At 46.7% G+C, this 17,841-nt stretch overlaps 1 protein-coding gene and 1 long non-coding RNA gene across 2 annotated transcripts in view; one reads left to right on the top strand and one right to left on the bottom strand.

The window, feature by feature from the left end:
- The window catches only part of LOC135378261 (uncharacterized), a 74,414-nt gene extending 65,730 nt beyond the window's left edge, over positions 1-8,684 (bottom strand). Inside the window, exon 1 of the long non-coding RNA XR_010418317.1 lies at positions 8,601-8,684. This is a non-coding gene — a long non-coding RNA (uncharacterized LOC135378261). The remainder of the gene's footprint in view (positions 1-8,600) is intronic.
- LOC135378260 (hemicentin-2-like) overlaps positions 1-17,841 on the top strand; it is a 470,289-nt gene that overhangs the window by 421,222 nt on the left and 31,226 nt on the right. The gene's annotated exons all lie outside the window — the stretch shown is intronic.

Raw genomic sequence — 17,841 nt, 5'->3', positions numbered from 1 at the left:
TAAACTAACTGGTAACGTTTTGCGTTCAAGAATAAATAGTATCTTAATTGTATTTCAAATACTTTTTGAAGTATTTTGTACTCTATCTTAATTACATTAATTTTCATGTATTTATACTCTATCTTAATTACATTAATTTTCATGTATTTATACTCTATCTTAATTACATTCTAACGTTAGTATTTATTATCTTATCTTAAATACATTTTTATGTATCTTGTACATGTCTGGGTAGAGCAAACTAGCTGGAACTTTCTGTCTGCACATGTATAGTGCATGTGTCTAACTCACACGTCGTCATGGGCGAACCGCGACAGCTGTTTCAGACTACTTAGGCCTCCAACAGCAGACCTTCACGTTTGAGGAGTTGGTACTTCCGTTACGCGTGCTACCCCCGTCCAGCGGGAGAAACTCACGTCAGAAAGGCATACCGTCATGCAGTATTGAGATACATACAGGGTCTTCCACGAGAGGATATCACTAAATTCTTAAAAGTAGGTGTTTTACTTCAAAAAAATGATAAAGGTACTTGGAATGTACTCGTACATACTCTTGCCACAGATTGGCGCCGTTTGCATTTGTGTCACATATTAATTAAGCTAATTTGCATAATTTAACTCTAAAAACTGCCAAGCAGAGGAAGCATTTTTCTTTCTGAATTCGGAAGCCTATGACCGTAACACACTATTCCAATCAAAATCACGTGTTTTTTCCCAAGATTTCTACAAAAATCTGACAGCCGAAAATCAGTCGCTGGGCGGAGCATGCAAGGTGAAATTTGCGTTTGCGGAACTCTTGGCTCGGCCTTTATCGAGACGAAGTGGAGAGGAGCGGCACACTTTTATTCCGATCGAGGGCCCTGTCGCGCAGCCCGTCATTAACAGTGGCTGGCGGCAGATGACAGACACGTTGATAAAGGCGAAAGGCGTGATTGTGGCGTGGTTCATTTTCTTCTTGCACTGCAGGGAGGATATTTGGACGGAGCCAACAATTCCGCAAACGTAAATATCAGCGAGCGCGCTTCGCACAGCGACTGGTTTTCGTCTGTCAAATTTTTGTCGAAATCTTGTGAAAAACCCCGTGATTTTGATTGAAATAGTGTGCTATGGCCATAGGCTTCCGAATTCAGGAAGAAAAATGCTGCCTTTGCGTGGCAATTTTTCGAGTTTAATTACGTAAACTAGCTTAATTAATGCGTGGCACGAATGCAAACGCCTCAATCTGTGGCAAAAATCTGTATGACTGTATACCAACTAGTTTTATAATATTTTGAAGTAAAACCTCTTTAGGAATTTAGTGACATCGTCTCGTGGTACACCCTGTAATTAACCATTCTGCATGCTTTTTTTCTAGATTCGCAGTAAGAGTACTAGTCAATCGCACAAAATTTAAAGCCATGCCGTTAAGAAATAGGCCTATCGAGCGACTGCACATGTAACGTTGCGCGTAACTATAGGCTAGGTACGAAATCCATGAGCTCATCAAGGAACGTGTTGTCCGTTCCCGATTACACGGTACTGTGAAAAGATATAGTGTTGCTATTTGCACCATCTGGGTCGTAACTGGAAATGGCCCAAAAAAACGAAGGCAAAATGGCGAAAGACCAATTGTGCAACCTCCCTCCGAACTCACAGGGAAGTCCGACTAACCCGCATGGCAATCGCCATTAAATACAAGAACCACCACTCGAGCATCGGCCATTACAACATCACGCCCACCAGCGCCCATGTACTTTTAGTTCCTACGACGAGAGAGAGTCTCATTCGTCTGGCGCTTAGGAATTCGATGTAGACTGCGACATTTGGTTTGGAGCGGTTCCTTCCTTCCTGCGCTATCTATCGTCGTAACAGGGCTCTGGAACCAGAACCGGAAATCCGGCATATCTTTCCGCCATCCGCCCTACTTCCCCTGGACGTCACTTACTCGTTACCGTCCAGGCATATATCTATATATATTACAAGGAGAAAAACAAGAGAAGACAATAGAATATGATGTACGTACGCTCACTCCTCATGCGGCGTAATCTACTGGCTGGTGGCCCCATCGAGTGGCTCACACATTCGCTTTCGCAGAGGATCATGATAATGCCGCTCGGAGCCATTTTATGGTTGCCAGAAAAGGAGATCGGGTCATCTTATGTGCGGAGGTCAGAAGTACTCCTCCTGCTTTGTGTGGAGACAAGTCATCGCGTTATGATGATGGTGATTGTGATGCTGGTTTCGTGAGAGGGCGGCATGATGCAAGATGAAAGGGCGGCGTCTTGGCATGAAAGAAATGTTTGATATACCTGTACCGCTATGCTTGCTTTTGACGTCGCGCGTTCCGCACGGCAAATAGCGGCATGCAGTTAACATCAACACTCCCACGTCAAATGCTCGCCTTACGATGTAAGAGAAGAAATTTGGTCGCGCATAAGAAAGAGAGATAGAGAGAAGCCATTGCACAAAATGATACCGTTATCACTCGTGATTTGTGGGAAGCGTGGGGCGTACGCCTTTTTGTGATCAATTAACGTAACTGCAGAAGTGTCACAAAAAGGCGTACGCCTCCCTTTTTTGTTGATGTTGATGTTGATGAAGAAAAATACTAGGGAGAGTTTGAATTCGTCACACGACAAATTTGGCTACTCACATAAACAGACCCCCCCCCCCCAAAGGTGAAAAAAAATATAAAAGAGAACCCCCCACCCCCACTTTCGCGATAACTATCGGCCAAAGGCCAAAATCACCGGTTAACGTGGCGCACAGTGAATTACATTACCTTTTTTGTGATAATTATGAACAGCATAAGTGCCACAGAAAAGGCGTACGCCTCCCGTTTTCAACAAATCAGCGTAGATAACGATATCATTCGTGATGATGGTTGGCTATGAGTGTGTTGTACGGCGAAGTTCTGGTTCAAGTCGTACGATGCCCACTCGAGTGCGGCCTACAACGGCAAGCTACCTCGACCCCCCCCCCCCCCCCTGGTTCAAGGGTGCAGGGTAGGAATTCTGCATCATGTCCCCATTCTATATCCCCTGACAAGCTGCATGGGGCCCACTAAGAGCTGGACATATAGCTGCTCACATGTACTGCTTGCGACACGGTTGTCTGGAATCGCCTGTCAGTAGTTCTGCAGCCCATATTTCCTTGGTTGCCCTCGGAAATGTTGTTCCAATATTGTATTTAAAGAAAGACCATATGCTGCACGTGTTTATTACTGAAAATAAATGATCTTGGAACACCCGGAGATTTGAGATGGGATAAACCACATGGTGCTGATTTCAGAAAAGTGTGTCGCAAGCAGTACTTTTACTATTTTTTTTATGTGTTCGAGTTCTAAGCACCGACAGTAATGGCATTGATTATCGTAATAAGACATCTTTCATTGGCTTATTTGTCGGCCAGTTTTCTGTGGATTTGTTTTCTTGAAAATTGGCGCAGATATACATTCGGTTCGCTCTTGACATCGAAAACTCCATACCTATTTTATTTTATGTTAAAAATATTGGCAAATTTGGCTGCAGGAAATTATTTCGTGCCTCGAAACACGCTATGGCCCTCTTTTGAGTTGCTTTAGCCTCACACTCTTAAAAATGAACTTCACAGCATAGCACGCTCCTAGCCAACCATCATCTCGAATGATATCGTTATCTGCCCTGATTTGTTGAAAACGGGAGGCGTACGCCATTTTTGTGACAATTATGTACCGCATAAGTGTCACAGAAAAGGCGTACGCCTACCGCTTTGAACAAATCAGGGCACATAGCGATATCATTCGAGATAATGGTTGGCTAAGAGCGTGCTATGCGGTGAAGTTCATTTTTAAGAGTGCACTGTTCATCCTCTTTTCCCATTAAATTGGGTTCCGTACATTAAACTGCAAACGGCGACACGTATCCCTACTATGTTTCACTCTCGCGCTTTCGTATGGTGTCGGGTTGAATCCCAATATTCAGGTAATGCTTCGGCGGCGTGAGATATCCAGACGAAGCTACGCTCTAAAAACAGAACTTCACCGCACAACACGCTGTGCGCCAAACATTGCCACCAAAGCTACACTCTTAAAACTGAGTTTCACCACAGAGCACGCTCCTTGCCAACCATCATCCCGAGTGACAACGTTCTCGCCCCTGATTTGTTGAAAATGTGGGGCGGAGCCTATTTTGTAACCATTATGCCATACATAATGGGTACAAAACAGGTTCCGCTTCCCGTTTTCAAGAAATCAGGGGCAAGAACGTTGTCATTCGGGATGATGGTTGGCTAGGAGCATAATATGTGGTGAAACTCATTTTAAGAGTGCGCATGTGAGTTGAAGTTTTCGCAGTTGAATGCCCCTTTAATAGACGCATAAAAAACAGGGCGTGTAACTGGATTAATGATACTCTTAGTGATGACAGTCTCAAAGTTTTAAACTATATTCTTAAGTATATTCTCTGAAATAGTATAGCTCCTCCCGGTATTTTACTTTGCGTTTTTTAAATAAACAAATCTTCCTGTTATTCACACTCTTCACTGTGGCACAGATGAAATTAACGTATCTAATACGTGCAAATCATGGGCTCAAATTCATTGATAAGGATTGAAAGAAGGAACTCGATGCAGTGTGAACCACACGTTTACAACCTGTGCTGTGTTGTGTCTTGCTAAAGCATTTCAACCCCTCCCCCCCCCCCCCACACACACACAAAATACGCCACTAAAAGTTTCCGCCATAAAAACCATCTTCATACGTTCCTAGATATGAATGTTACATTCTGGTTGCTGCTCCTACGAGAACAGCTAAACATTATCAGCATAACAAAGCGTGGTCCACGCGAGATAGATGCACTGCATGGCCACATTTACGAGCTCAATCATCTTGAAATACCTCACTATGAACACTTTTTTTCTAAAGGCAGCATCAACATTCGTCGTCCTTACTTTCAATTCACTCTAAACAAACGCAGCATCTCAGTACACTAAGCGACGTTACAGTTTTTAACACATTAGTCTCCTTGCAGCGGTGCCATTTAAACCGGCCACGTAGCGTAAACCTCTCCACTTTAAATCACACCACTATCTACGCAGCCCATAAAGTGGCGTCGCCAACATTCTGCTTGCTTTGAAACATCTTCTTGTTTACGACTGTCGCGACTATATGTTGTTGGCTTTGGCGAGTGTGTAGTCTCGTTTGATTTTTTCTTTTTTTTCTTTTTGTGTGTGTGACTGTATATGTAGTAGCACACGAGTCGAAGCACTTTTTCCGGGCCGTTATAGCTAATAACGGTGTCGTATAAGGACCCGCATAGGTTACGGCCGGCAATATCGTTCGCGGAAAATGGTGGAAAGCATCCAAACAAAATCCCGAATGGGCGCCCCCTCTGTTTCCCGTGTTGCCAACGGGCGCCTTCATGTCGCCGGCGAAAGGGGGACGAAATCAATTGATTTGGACACATCATGCTCCGGGTGCGTCTTTTGCGTAAACGAATACGGCATCGAGCAGGAAGGGGCATTCCTGCAGAGGAAGGAAGGATATATAGTGCGCTTTTGTGAGATAGACTCGGTACATGACTGTTGTCGTCCGCTCAAGTGTACGCAGTTTCGACTGAATGATTCTGGAAAGGGCTACTGACGACATGTTGGCGCATAGTGCGTTATAGGTCGAATTATTCGCTGTGAGAATGGGTTCGTGCTCGAACTTTCCGGCAACGACGGTGTGCGGTAATGAACACTTGTTCAGGTTAAGCTTATCTCGTACTGCTTCTTCACGTGGGGCAAGTCGCTGCTCTGGCGGATGTACAAGTAGATATTGACGAAAAGACCGTAAGGCCGCTAATATTTCCACCGAACGACATGTGATGTTTCTCCTAATGCTATGTTCACACTATACGACCTCGAAAGTCGCGAACGCGGGGAATTCACTCACGGCTTTTATAGCCTTCGGGGCCCTTGCGTTCACAGTGCTTCGAACGCCGGGAATGCCGGCTCCACCGTCCCCCGCACCAAAAACTGAGCGGTTGAATTATTAGTTCTGTGCTCAAGTTCCGCACGTGTAATACGGAAAATGTCGCTGTGATAAATCAAGTTAACAGTTCCAAAACATACATTTATTGTATTTTATACAGCGACCTGAAAAGCGATGCCCGCTGCGAGCAGCAGACGGCATGCATCTACACATCTCTCTAGTCATGTCAGTCTCCACACTTAACTTCTACATCTCCTCACAGCAGCTGCTACAAGGCGGTCTTCATATTTGCGTTTCTGTTCCTCTTGCGTTTGCTGTCGTCCAACATTTAGTGCTGCTTTAGAGCCTTGATCATAATTTCGTAATTTCGTAGGTTTCGCATCTGCCCCGTTTGTTGTCCGCGTCGCTGCTCTGCCTTCCCAGCATTCTCGCTCGCGGAGCGCGCTGATTGGTCCAGACTCGCGGCTATTCCGGCGCTCCCGGCAAATGTAGAAGCAATCTCGACTCTCGCGTCGCGGCTTTTGTCACCTTCGTGGCCTCCGCGGGAGTCACGGATTGCTGTGTGAACGTGACAAGCTGACCAGCGTCTCCGTCGTTCACGTGCTTTGCTGTAGTGTGCGTCGTTCACGTGCTTTGCTTTGCTGTAGCGCACTGCTGTAGTGTGAACGTATAGCATAAGACAGTGTGAATTCAAAAAAAAAAAAAAAGCTTGAATATGCTTCTCGTAGTAAGAACATGGGAAGGCATGTGCCGATGAAGAACAATATATGCGGCCGTCTCACCTGCACTTCTGTTACCCTTACAAGGAAGCCACGGAAGAATTCATCCCTCCTGCCACCTTGCCTTCTCGTAGTGGCACTGCGGGGTCTCATTTAGCTGGGATATCGCGGATGTGCGTATCGTTTGATGATGTGTCTTTCCGAGAACGTATTTGCCATTTCATGTTACAAGTAAAGTAGGAACAAAATAATTCGTCCGCTATTTGCGGGGCTTGATTTGCTACAAACAATACCGGTATCCATTCCAACGTCAACCTTTTTTAAATGCGGTAGCATTTATGAGCGAACCCACTGCGTTTTCTTGAGGCAGGGTATGTCGCAGCGTAATGCTCCCACTCATTGGCTGCTGCTTGGAGATCACGTGTTTGGTGATAACGCCGGAATGTTCGCAGGCGATAACAAACGTGACCACAGAACGTGAAAAAACTCCCTCGCTGGGACGAGGGAGCGAAGCCGTTAAAGGCTGGTTTAGAGTCTTCGCCCATCGCCGCCCGCGTTGCGCGCCGACAGCCAGCGTTCGCTACGCCACGCTTCCTCGTCCTACCGGGATCATAGTCCGACGCGATTCGGCGTAGAACAACGAAAACAGCAGCAGAGATTTTCACATTTCGTAGTGGGAAAGCGGTCATATCTGTACCCGCGTGGTGGAATCCGGCGAAAGACAATCCGTGTTCCCATCGTTGGCACAGTTAAGTTTGTATTACTGTAATACGTTTGGTGCCCCCAAACATGAACCCTGAATTAAATAAGGAAGTCGCACGTCTTTCCAGTTGCTCTCCTTCTTTTGCTTGTCTCTATAGGCCATCCGTCGTTTATTATATGGGCACGGATGTTCCTTTCCAGTTTCGATCAAAAGCTCAATGGGCGGCGACATGTTGGGAAATGCGAGTCCACCGGAACCCACGCTGTGCACAGCTCGCTGGCCACCGCCAGATGTAGAGCATGGTTCTACTCCCCCGACGGCGGCTGGCGTAGTCGCGCGTTGAGGCCGCGCCGCGCTTCGCCGAGTGTAGTCGAACTATGAACTCACCGGCGACGGCTCGCGATGCACAGCGGTGCGCCGCGCGTCGTTACGCCAAGCTCCGTCGGACTCTAAACCAGCCTTAAGTGCGGCAGCGCCAGCGCCAGCAGCACGAAGCATAGAGAAAAAGAAGAGACAAGACGAAGCTGAAGGAGCGGCTCATTCACAACAGCAGCGTTGCACAGAGCAGACGCAAAACAGTACACAGCTCAAGCACGGCAGAATTGCATGTAAGCAAATAAACATATTTGCCGTTCCTTAACTTGCACGCTGCTGTGTTCTCTGGGGCAGCGGCTGTGGTCAGACAGGTCGGCGTGTTATTTTGGGGTGGAAATTCCCATACGTGTTCAAGAGCGGATACAAAACCGCCATGAGAGAGGGCGCACTTTCAAATGTCACACCGTGGACGTCCAGACACCACGCACGCCGGCGCAAGTAGTTGCCGGCGGAGGAACTTCTCCAGTTCAAGCGTATAAGTGTGTCTAGGCGCAGCGTCAATGTGTGCGAGGTAGACTTCAGACCAACGCAAAGGACCTTTGTGCAAAATGCGACAAGCTAAGCGGGCGATGCAAGACGCAGGCTGCAGCGAGCTATGCAACCCACCAGCACAGCTACTGAACCCCAACTCCAGGAGATTGTGCTTACCAGAAAATAAGTCAAAGGTCCTCCTCGTCCCCCCTCCCACTGTCCTCTCCCCCGAGCAACATGCCGCTAGCCTAGGCAGGCAGACCGCTCGTCTGCCCAACGTAACCTCCCCCTTTTAGCGGGCGAGAGTGTCTCACGAAAACTACAAACAGCACCAACTTCATCTACAATGCAAGGGGGCCGCGCGCTAGACAAAAAAAAAACAAAACAAAAAAACTACCTACTAGTCTCGAGGTTTCCGAAAAGATGGTGCAGCGGGCCAGGGGGAACGACAAACATGGAGGCCCTTACCGTGCAGAAGCCCAATGCACAGGTAGCATAGCGACTGACCCGGTACTGGCCAAGTGCAACGTCCTCGCCGTATGGGAGACGTGGACCAACCGACCGCGACATTGAAAGGCTTGTGATGCGTTTCCCTTGCCAAGAGAGAAGGCAATCGAAGTGCCGGTGCCGCACCCTACTCGTGCAATGACGAAACTATCTTAGCAACCAAGATAGTCACGCTCAAAGGACACAAGGTAGAAAACGCCCTAGCCGCTGCAGACGAAGTTGGTGACGTATGCGTCGTAGAGACGGGGTAATTATGTTTGAGGGAGGTGCGGTCAGCCTGCTCGCGGACGGCGGCTAGATGCAGCCAGGTAAGGGAGTAGAGGGAAGGGTGAAAAAAAAGGAGGGGAATGTGGTGGTGTGTGGGGGTTGAGCTCATAAATGAGCTCATCGCGGTGTCAATCGCGCAATGTCAATCTGCACAGCGATTTCTGCCGTAATTTTTCCCCCTTCGGTTCTGTCTTTTCTTGTCGGTCCTATGTCGTTTCATGTGCAGCTCGCTTGCTACAACTGTTCAACGAGCCTCATTTAACGACAGAAACCATTTGTTGGTAACTAATTTGTTGCTTGATTGCTAACTAAGGTATTTGGTATAGGGAATAGCAAGCCGGTTTGTCTGGCTGATTTGTCCTGCCCCCCTCCCCCATTTATTGCTCTACAACAGCTCTATGGGCGATCTTGTTGACGTGTGTCAGGGGCTCTTCGGGTAATAAATAACGCGTTAAGTCTTTTTGCTGCCGTTTCTAAACAGGTTGCAATAATCTCCTGGAGCACCTGGAACACTAATAAATTTAAGATTGCTTGGGTGGCCATTAACAGCGGAATATGAAGCTCAGATTGCGCTGTTTTCCCAAGTGCTTTTCTTCTTTTTCGTTTTCTTTTTTTTTCTCTTGAAAACTATGAGGTAGCCGGAAATTGGTTTCCAGCTTCCTTTTTTCGGGTCTTGTGTCTTCATCCACGGCCTACCGAATAGTTCTTTCGAAAAGTTTCGCAGCCGCGACTACACCTGAGACAAACTACGTAGCAGTGTTGTGGCACAGCAGCGCTTCAAACACATTAGAAATAATCCTGTCGTACCTCGATTCGTTTCTCGGATCAGCGCGTGCATTATGAAAATTTCATCGTTATTCATTTCGCATTAGCCTTTCGACGTTTCCATTCAGCATTTATCACTCGCGGGGGAAGAAAAAGAGCCCCTTGTCGCTCTTTTTCTAGATGTTATCAACTTTAGTCGCGAACACGTAGCTCTTGCTCATCTATTTGTTATTGCGATTGTTCGCGGAGCAATTAAACGAACCAGAGACAGCTTACCATTAAATGACCTCACCTCTCTCCACACGCTGACGTGTGCTTTCATTTCTTGATTTTTCTTTTCTTTTTTCGGGAATCGCAGATTATTAGGATATGAATAAAAAAAAATGAAGAACAGAGAGGAAGTACAAAATAAAGGAGGTTAATATCGACCATCGTGAGGCACGGATAATCGCGAAGAGCATTTCGAACTGGAAATCAATAACCCTAGAGTCATTGTTTAAAGCGCATAATTAGCTAATATGGTCGGAACCGCCGATATAATGGCCGGCTGAATCACTTTTTAAGTGAGTGCACTGTCTTTTTGTCAGCATAATGGATAATGGTAGTTATCTCCTTCCGTTTACGTTACTGTTTACAGAGATAATGTGCGTCATAGCTTGTTGGTGCTTCATGCAAGGTTTTGTGCATGCTTCGCACATGGGGCCCACGCTTGGCGTCTTCCATATTGATCGGGATGCTAGCCTGGCTGCGGCTTTAAACAATTAATTAGCTGGAGCACACTGTTGCAGGTCGCCCGTGTGTAGCAGATCGAGACACCATCGTGCGGCATATAGGACACGTTGTATCAGACATTTACCACGAACACGAACTGGGACTGCGTGTGTAACCTGTTGAACAGTCGACTCTAAAGAAAACCGTTTTGCGGGAGCATAGTCAGATGCGACTGTGCGGACCAAACGTTTTCAAACTAAGTCAAGGCGGTCACAGCACACCCTTAAAAATGAACTTCACCGCATAGCACGCTCCTAGCCAACCATTATCTCGAATGATATCGTTATCTGCCCTGATTTGTTGAAAACAGGGGGCGTACGCCTTTTCTGTGACAATTATGAACAGCATAAGTGTCACAGAAATGGCGTACGCCCCCCGTTTTCAACAAATTAGGGCAGATAACGATACCATTTGAGATGATGGTTTGCTAGGAGCGTGCTATGCGGTGAAGTTCATTTTTAAGAGTGCAGTTACCGAGTTACCTCAGTTGAGTTGAGTTCTTCCTTTCTTTCACTTTTATTCCCCTGAGCGTCACAATAGAAATACATAACTGTTGTAGCGCCAGAGATTGGAACCGTTATTTTTGGGAGTTCCGTGCGGGTTCAAGCATATCGGTTCGGTTCAGATTCAATTTCGAACAGTTGCAACTGTTTCAGTTCAACAGTTTTGAATCGGTTCATCGAAGCAAAATTTTAAGTCGATTCACACTGACTGAAAGCAAACGCTGTTTTTGCCGCGTACGTACGTAAAAGGTGAATTCTGAGTTGTTTAAGAATAACTTGATAATAGGTTGCGATACTGCCTCACAACATTCGAAAGTCTGGTGCATCATCATCATGAAACTAAAGTTGCTCTTTGTTTCTGGTGCATCAGCGAAACTATGAGTGCGCTGTTCAGAGCGACAGCATACCCATGTCGGTGGATCTCACTGCTTATATAGCGTGTAAAATGGCTCAATGAGGCGTATAGTGTCCTAGTGGCTTACTGAATTCTCATCGTATTATTCTCGTGGCTCGGAATGAAAGTTTTCGATTGCCAGATACTGTATACTGCACCAAGAATAAAGAGGTGATAACTAACCAGGATAAGACTTTCGGTGGCACAATATAGGCTCATATTTCGTCCAAGCGCTTCTACCACTTATACTTCCTCGAAATTCACGAAGTGTGCCTTTATTTATTGTTCGTTTTCTCCTTTTGACAGGATAGTGCACTGTATGAGCTCTAGAATCAGTATGTCCCAAATGGTTAATATTTTGGTCGACGGAGCCACGTACATGCTGCTTGGATATCCATGCGGATTCATTGCTCACCATTCCCACTCTATACAATTGCATGGCTGCAGCAAGGCCGATGTGCCACTTCAGAATCCACCTTTTCAGTTTCATTCCCCGCACGTGGCTCAGAAATCCACCAGGTTGGGCCTTATTCTACTTGCCTGTTCAACGTAATAGTATTGTAACACGAAGCAAGTTTCAGATTTACCAGCGGCATGGCCGAGCGGGTTAAGGCGTCCCGTTCGTTGGTGGTAGCCAAGGTCGTGCTGAAGACTGGGAGGTGGAGGGTTCGAATCCTACCACCAGGTGTGGTGTCTGAGGTTTTCCCTGGGTTTTTCCGGACACTTTCCAGACGAATGCCGGGACAGTTCCCCCTGAAGTCGGCCCAGGACGCATACTAACCCTCCCTGTCCCCCGCTCCTTCCTGCTGTCCTCTCTCCATCTGTCCACATCTCTACGCAGCTCATAGCCACAGTTGCTTCGCGTCGCTAACACGGAATAAAAAAAAGTTTCAGATTCAATGCGTTTCAATGCTATTCTCCGCTGCCAGTCCTCGCCGGCGGCAGGGAACATGCTTTCCCTACCTCCTAAAGAAACTACTGACTGCAGCTTCCTAATGTATCCTCCTGAGTCTCCACGATTTCTAGTAATCTATGCAAAACAAGAGTCACTGTAATACAGCAGTTTATCTCTGCGTAGGGGAGAGGGGAGAATCCACGTGACGGACTGTCTGGCCACTCACAAGGCTGCAATAAGGGTGGGCATTCGTAGAGCGGCATAAGAAACCACGCGCGCTTCACCTTGAACCTGAACCTTGAACCTGCCCCCTCATTTGGGAGAGGGAATAGGGGAAAGAGGGAACTGGGGAGCTTCCTAGACAGATGACCTACTTGCGTAGCGTATATCGATACGATTCCTGTATTTTTTATCTTTAAAATTTAAATTCCGTGTTAGCGCCGCGAACCAGCTGTGGCTATGAGCGGCGTACAGACGTGCACAGAAACAGAGAGGACAGCAGGAAGGAGAGGGAGGGGGGCAGGGGGCTTAGTATTCGTCCTGGGCCGACTTAAGGAGGAACTGTACCGCCATTCGTCCTGCACGTCTGCCAGAAAACCTCAGACAGCACAGTCGGTGCGGTGATTCGAACCCGCGTCACCTCCCAGTCTCGGCGTGGAATGCGATCACTCTAACTACTACGCCTCGGGAGCCGGTATATCGATAAAATTTACACACAGCTTGCGGGTGAAGTTCTGCACTCTTCATGAGCACCACAGTCTCCATTTTATTTTACCATGCATCCAGGCGATCCCCCCGTGCTCGCGGGCGAAACTGATCCGACCGCTCTGGCTTCCTGGTCCATGTAGCCGTCATCGATATCCTCCCATTGCTGTGGTCACCTCGTCGTGTTCTGTAAGATCCACATAATCTTTGGCGTCCCTGCTGTCGCAATCGAGAGTCCTAGAAAAGAAGAAGAAGAAGAAGAAGAAGAAGAAGAAGAAACAGAAACAGGTTACAGATGTTTCCCACCCCAGAGGAACGTCGGAGCGCCGAATGAGTTCAACGCACGCTGATTAACTCAGACTAACAATATTTTACGCAGTGATTGATAATGGAGCCCCCTTTTACACATTGCTAAACGTCACATGAGATCTCTGCCGTGGAGGACTGTCGAGAAATCCAAAGCACATCGAAAAGCTGGAATCGTTACCCAAAATGACTACTCCGTGCCATGCTCCGTGTTCATTCGAGTGCCGTCAGCAGGAAACCATTCAACATGACTGCAATTATAGGCCCGTGTCAGAACATTGTATAACACCGTCGAAGCCATCAAATGTTTATGGAGGTCCTGGTGTGTACCGGTTTGCGCCAGACACTTTAGTGTTGTACCCTTGTCACACGGGCAGTCTTGCATGGTCGTGGGCACTGAACATGCGCATAGCGCCGCCTAGCCTGTAATGTGTCAACTTCGCAAAGAGCAATGGATTCAATGCTCCCTGACAAGTTGACACGTTACACGATTACTGGCGCTACACGCATGTTCTGAATGGCCGTTGGTTTCAATGATCATGAAAGACCGTCCGTGTGACAGCGGCGCTATTACAAGGTGTTGTTACCCTATAAATGTCTACCCGTGTTGGCATGACATGCTCGCCAATTACTCAACACAAATGCATTTTTTTTTATTCCGTGTTCGCGCCGTGTTCCGAAGCAACCTAAGCAGCACGCCAATATTGGTCCATATTAGACCCATATGGGCTGCCAATATGGGACCAATGTGGGGAGTGCAACCAGGCTCCATATTGGACCAATATGGAGCCATTTTGCGCCAATATTTCCGTGATAACGCCAACGGGGATCCGTGTAATAATAAAGCATTATCCTGTATAATATCCACCACTGATATTACTTCTCTCTTCTTTTTGCTTTTTCATTTCTGCAGATCTTATTGATCCACGTTACATAGCGTTACAAAAACAACACTGCATCGCCCTAAAAACGAAAAGCAAGTGTTACGCCCATCTTGCTGAAGGGCCCTAGCAGTCGTATTGCCAACTGTAGGATGGAACCAGCGAAAGCTTGCCCAGATCACATTTCAAAAATAGTACCGCTCACGCCCTAAAATCGAAGAGCAGGATCAACTAGTGCTAGGCAGGCAGTCGTATTGCCAACTGTAGGATGGGACAAACGAAAGCTTGCCCACATCACATTTCAAAAATAGTACTGCTCTCGCCCTAAAAACGAAGAGCAGGATCAACTAGTGCTAGGCAGGCAGTCCCACGGAACCGCCAATGCAAACATGCCTCAGAAGCCTTTATTGGGATCGCAATAGTGTATGAACCAGAAATTTCCAACCCGCTCCTAGAGTACAAACGAACGAAACACTTTCGTGATGGTGACGAACATACGCCTCAGCGACTCATACTGCCTGCAGTAACTTGAAAGCATCTAGCGTTACAGAAGATACATCCCATCCTATCAAACATTGTTTTTTACTTGACCTGCCGCAATTCCGTTGTCATTAGAGGAACCAACCACATTTTAGCCCGAATGAAACGTCCGATCCGAGTGTCACGCATGCGCATTAGTTGTAGGACGTGTGATTTCGCTCAAACGACCACGCTCTCAGTCGGTTCGACCGATTGGCATTGGCATCGCGAAGCAACATGGCGGCTGTTTGCAGGAAGTGCAAAGTTGAATTGTCGAGTTGTAGTGAATGTTACCGTGGGATTGCCACGTATGTTGACTTTTCGAACAATGTGTATCATCTGCGGGAAGTTGTTGGATGTAACGACGTATTGATTTGGGCATTTAACACGCTTCATGGTCCAATCTTGCCGTGCTGCTTGGGCATTTGTACGACACGGGTACGTACCATTTTCTGAATTTTCAGTCAATATAGGGTGTACACGGGCATTATGGGGCCCATATTGCCAAGTTTGAACAAATAGGGGGGAAATCCTACCAAAACCGGTCCCATATTGGACCGATATCGCCAATGACCATCCAATATGGGTCCAATATTGTGTGCTGCTTGGGAACTGTGGCTATAAGCGGCATACAGATGTGGACAGATGGAGAGAGGACAGCAGGAAGCAGGGGACAGAGGGGTTAGTATGCGTCCTGGGCCAACTTCAGGGGGAGCTGTGCCGACATTAGTCTGTAAAGTCTTCGGGAAACCCAGGGAAAACCTCAGAGAGCACATCCGGTGGTAGTATTCGAACCCACCACCTCCCATTCTTCAGCACGACCTTGGCTATAAGCAACGAGCGGGACCCCTTAACACGCTCGGCCATGCCGCTGGTGCAAATGAAATATTGTGTTGCCTACATATAAAAAATCGTTTTGCAACAACGTTTCAAAACGTACGTTTCCGTTCCGTACGTTTACGTTCAACAAATCGTACGTTTTGCATTATAACTTTGCACTACGATGCTCAATCGCTTTGACATATACCAGGATTGAATATCCTTCAGATCTTTATATGTAGGCGACACCATTTTCCGACTGCATTGCGTAATTAGCGGCACGGGTATATTTTTATAGGGTAACGCGCTGTAGTTTCTTGTCCAATGACCATCGGAGCTCCTTTCACGTTTCTTTTTTTTTATATATTCCTCTTCTTTCATCCTTCTTTTGTTCGGAATAGCATGGTCAATCGAAGACACCTCAATATTGTGGGGTACACCCCATTACACCTTATATAATGTGGTGTACTGCTCCGCACCGCTGCATCAGAACAACTCATGACATAGTCATTTATCTCTTGTTGTTGTTTTCACTCAAAACTACCATGAACCAAACTGCGTACCACGTGGTGCCACACCGAAGATCGAACCAATATCGCCATAGTACTGAAACGTAGCTAATGCGTGACGGGAGGACCTCGATATTTCCGGTGATGAAACCCCCGGTCTCAATTTTCTCAGTCTCGAAATAAATAAATTTCCTGATCGCTTAGTAAGTGTTAGTTTTTACATTTGAAGCGACGACCATATCTATTGCGTTATGCAGGATGTAGGATGTAGCAGGATTAAAGGTAGTATGAATAAATGACGAACATAGGTGTCGGTTGATCAATGACTAGTCCGAAATCTTCTAACAATGGACGCAGCCACAAAACTAGCCTAAGCATAAGCCGCGGAAATGTACGAATTCATGGTAATCCCTGGATCATCATAAATTCTTACATTTTTCCATACTACCTTTACACGCGGCTGAATATATCCTCATTTATTATCATACATACAACATTCTCTTTCGTTGTTATTAATGCAAAAGGTCGCCTGCGTGTCATGTATTGCAGACGTGCAACAGCACAAAACTGCTAAACAAAGAGAATTACTGCATTTTAAAATTGCAAAAATACATGATCGGAATAGCCATATTTTCTGGCGGATCGTTACAAGGTGGTGACGAGGACGCCATAATACGCTTCCACAATACGTGGGGGTGCCTTAGCGGTAACAGATATCAGCCAGAACCGCCGTATTTTCTGGCGGGTGGCTGTCTTCGTAGTAACCGCGAAGTGACGTCCCTTCGTCAGGCGACCAGCTACACTTTGCCAAGGATATAAACCCTCCTAACCTTACCACTCCAGGGAAATTCCACGGTGACATCACACCGACGGGTGTGCAATTAGAACACTAGAATAACGCGACTGTCGTGTTTCAGCAGTTTATTGTAAATCGGGGGTCACGAACAGTTTATTTTCATCACTTTATTTTGGAACGTGGATTTTGACGGGTTTATTTCAGGGTACACCCCGTGTGAGTTTTAGGTCCTGCATTAGTTTGTAAAAGTGCTTCATTCGAAAGGTTCCTGCTGTGTTTCAAAATAGGAACGCATAGAGAGCTGGCGTGTTATGGCGGACTAATTTCTTAAGAAAGTCTATGGGGAATTTTTGTTCGCGGGGTTCTCGTAAACCTCTCTAAACTTCTAGACGAACAAGGTACAGGCGTGTTCCCCTCGAGTTTATCTACGGAATGAAGACCTGGCACGATTCACTGATTTTTGGCGAATTAAAGATCCTCAAATATTCAATACATGGGTGTCCAAGGGAGATACAACAAAAACGCTTCTCTCGCCCCCCCCCCCCCCCCGCGCGCCCGTGATATTTGGGCTGAAATGATGTCACTCCCTACAGTAACAGTCTGGGAATTTATTGCAATCAACAAAACCGACAAGCTCACTGCAGTATTCCAGATCCCTGCGAATGAAAATAACGGTTTTGTCGTTTGCTAGCATGTTCTGCACGCTGGCGCCGATTACATTTCTTCCTTAGAGTGCGGGAGGAAAGCAAAGCGAAGAAAACAATTTTGTGACGGTGCAGCCAACCCTCGTTCCACTCGTAGAGTGGAAAACCTCCCCACTTCATCATCAGAATATATCTGTTGTTGTTTTTGTTGTCTCCGGAAGCGAACGTTAACTAGATCGCATGAGTCCGCCTTAAAGCCAACATTCCACTTGTACCGTTCGGCGAACCGGTACCCGCATCAGATTTATTTCAGTTCAGTCCTGGGCCCCAATCTTGAACCCAGACATAGCAATAGCGTTCT

The sequence above is a fragment of the Ornithodoros turicata genome, chromosome 1 (assembly GCF_037126465.1).
Source record: "Ornithodoros turicata isolate Travis chromosome 1, ASM3712646v1, whole genome shotgun sequence".
NCBI lineage: Eukaryota > Metazoa > Arthropoda > Arachnida > Ixodida > Argasidae > Ornithodoros > Ornithodoros turicata.
This window is presented reverse-complemented; position numbering and strand designations above follow the sequence as displayed.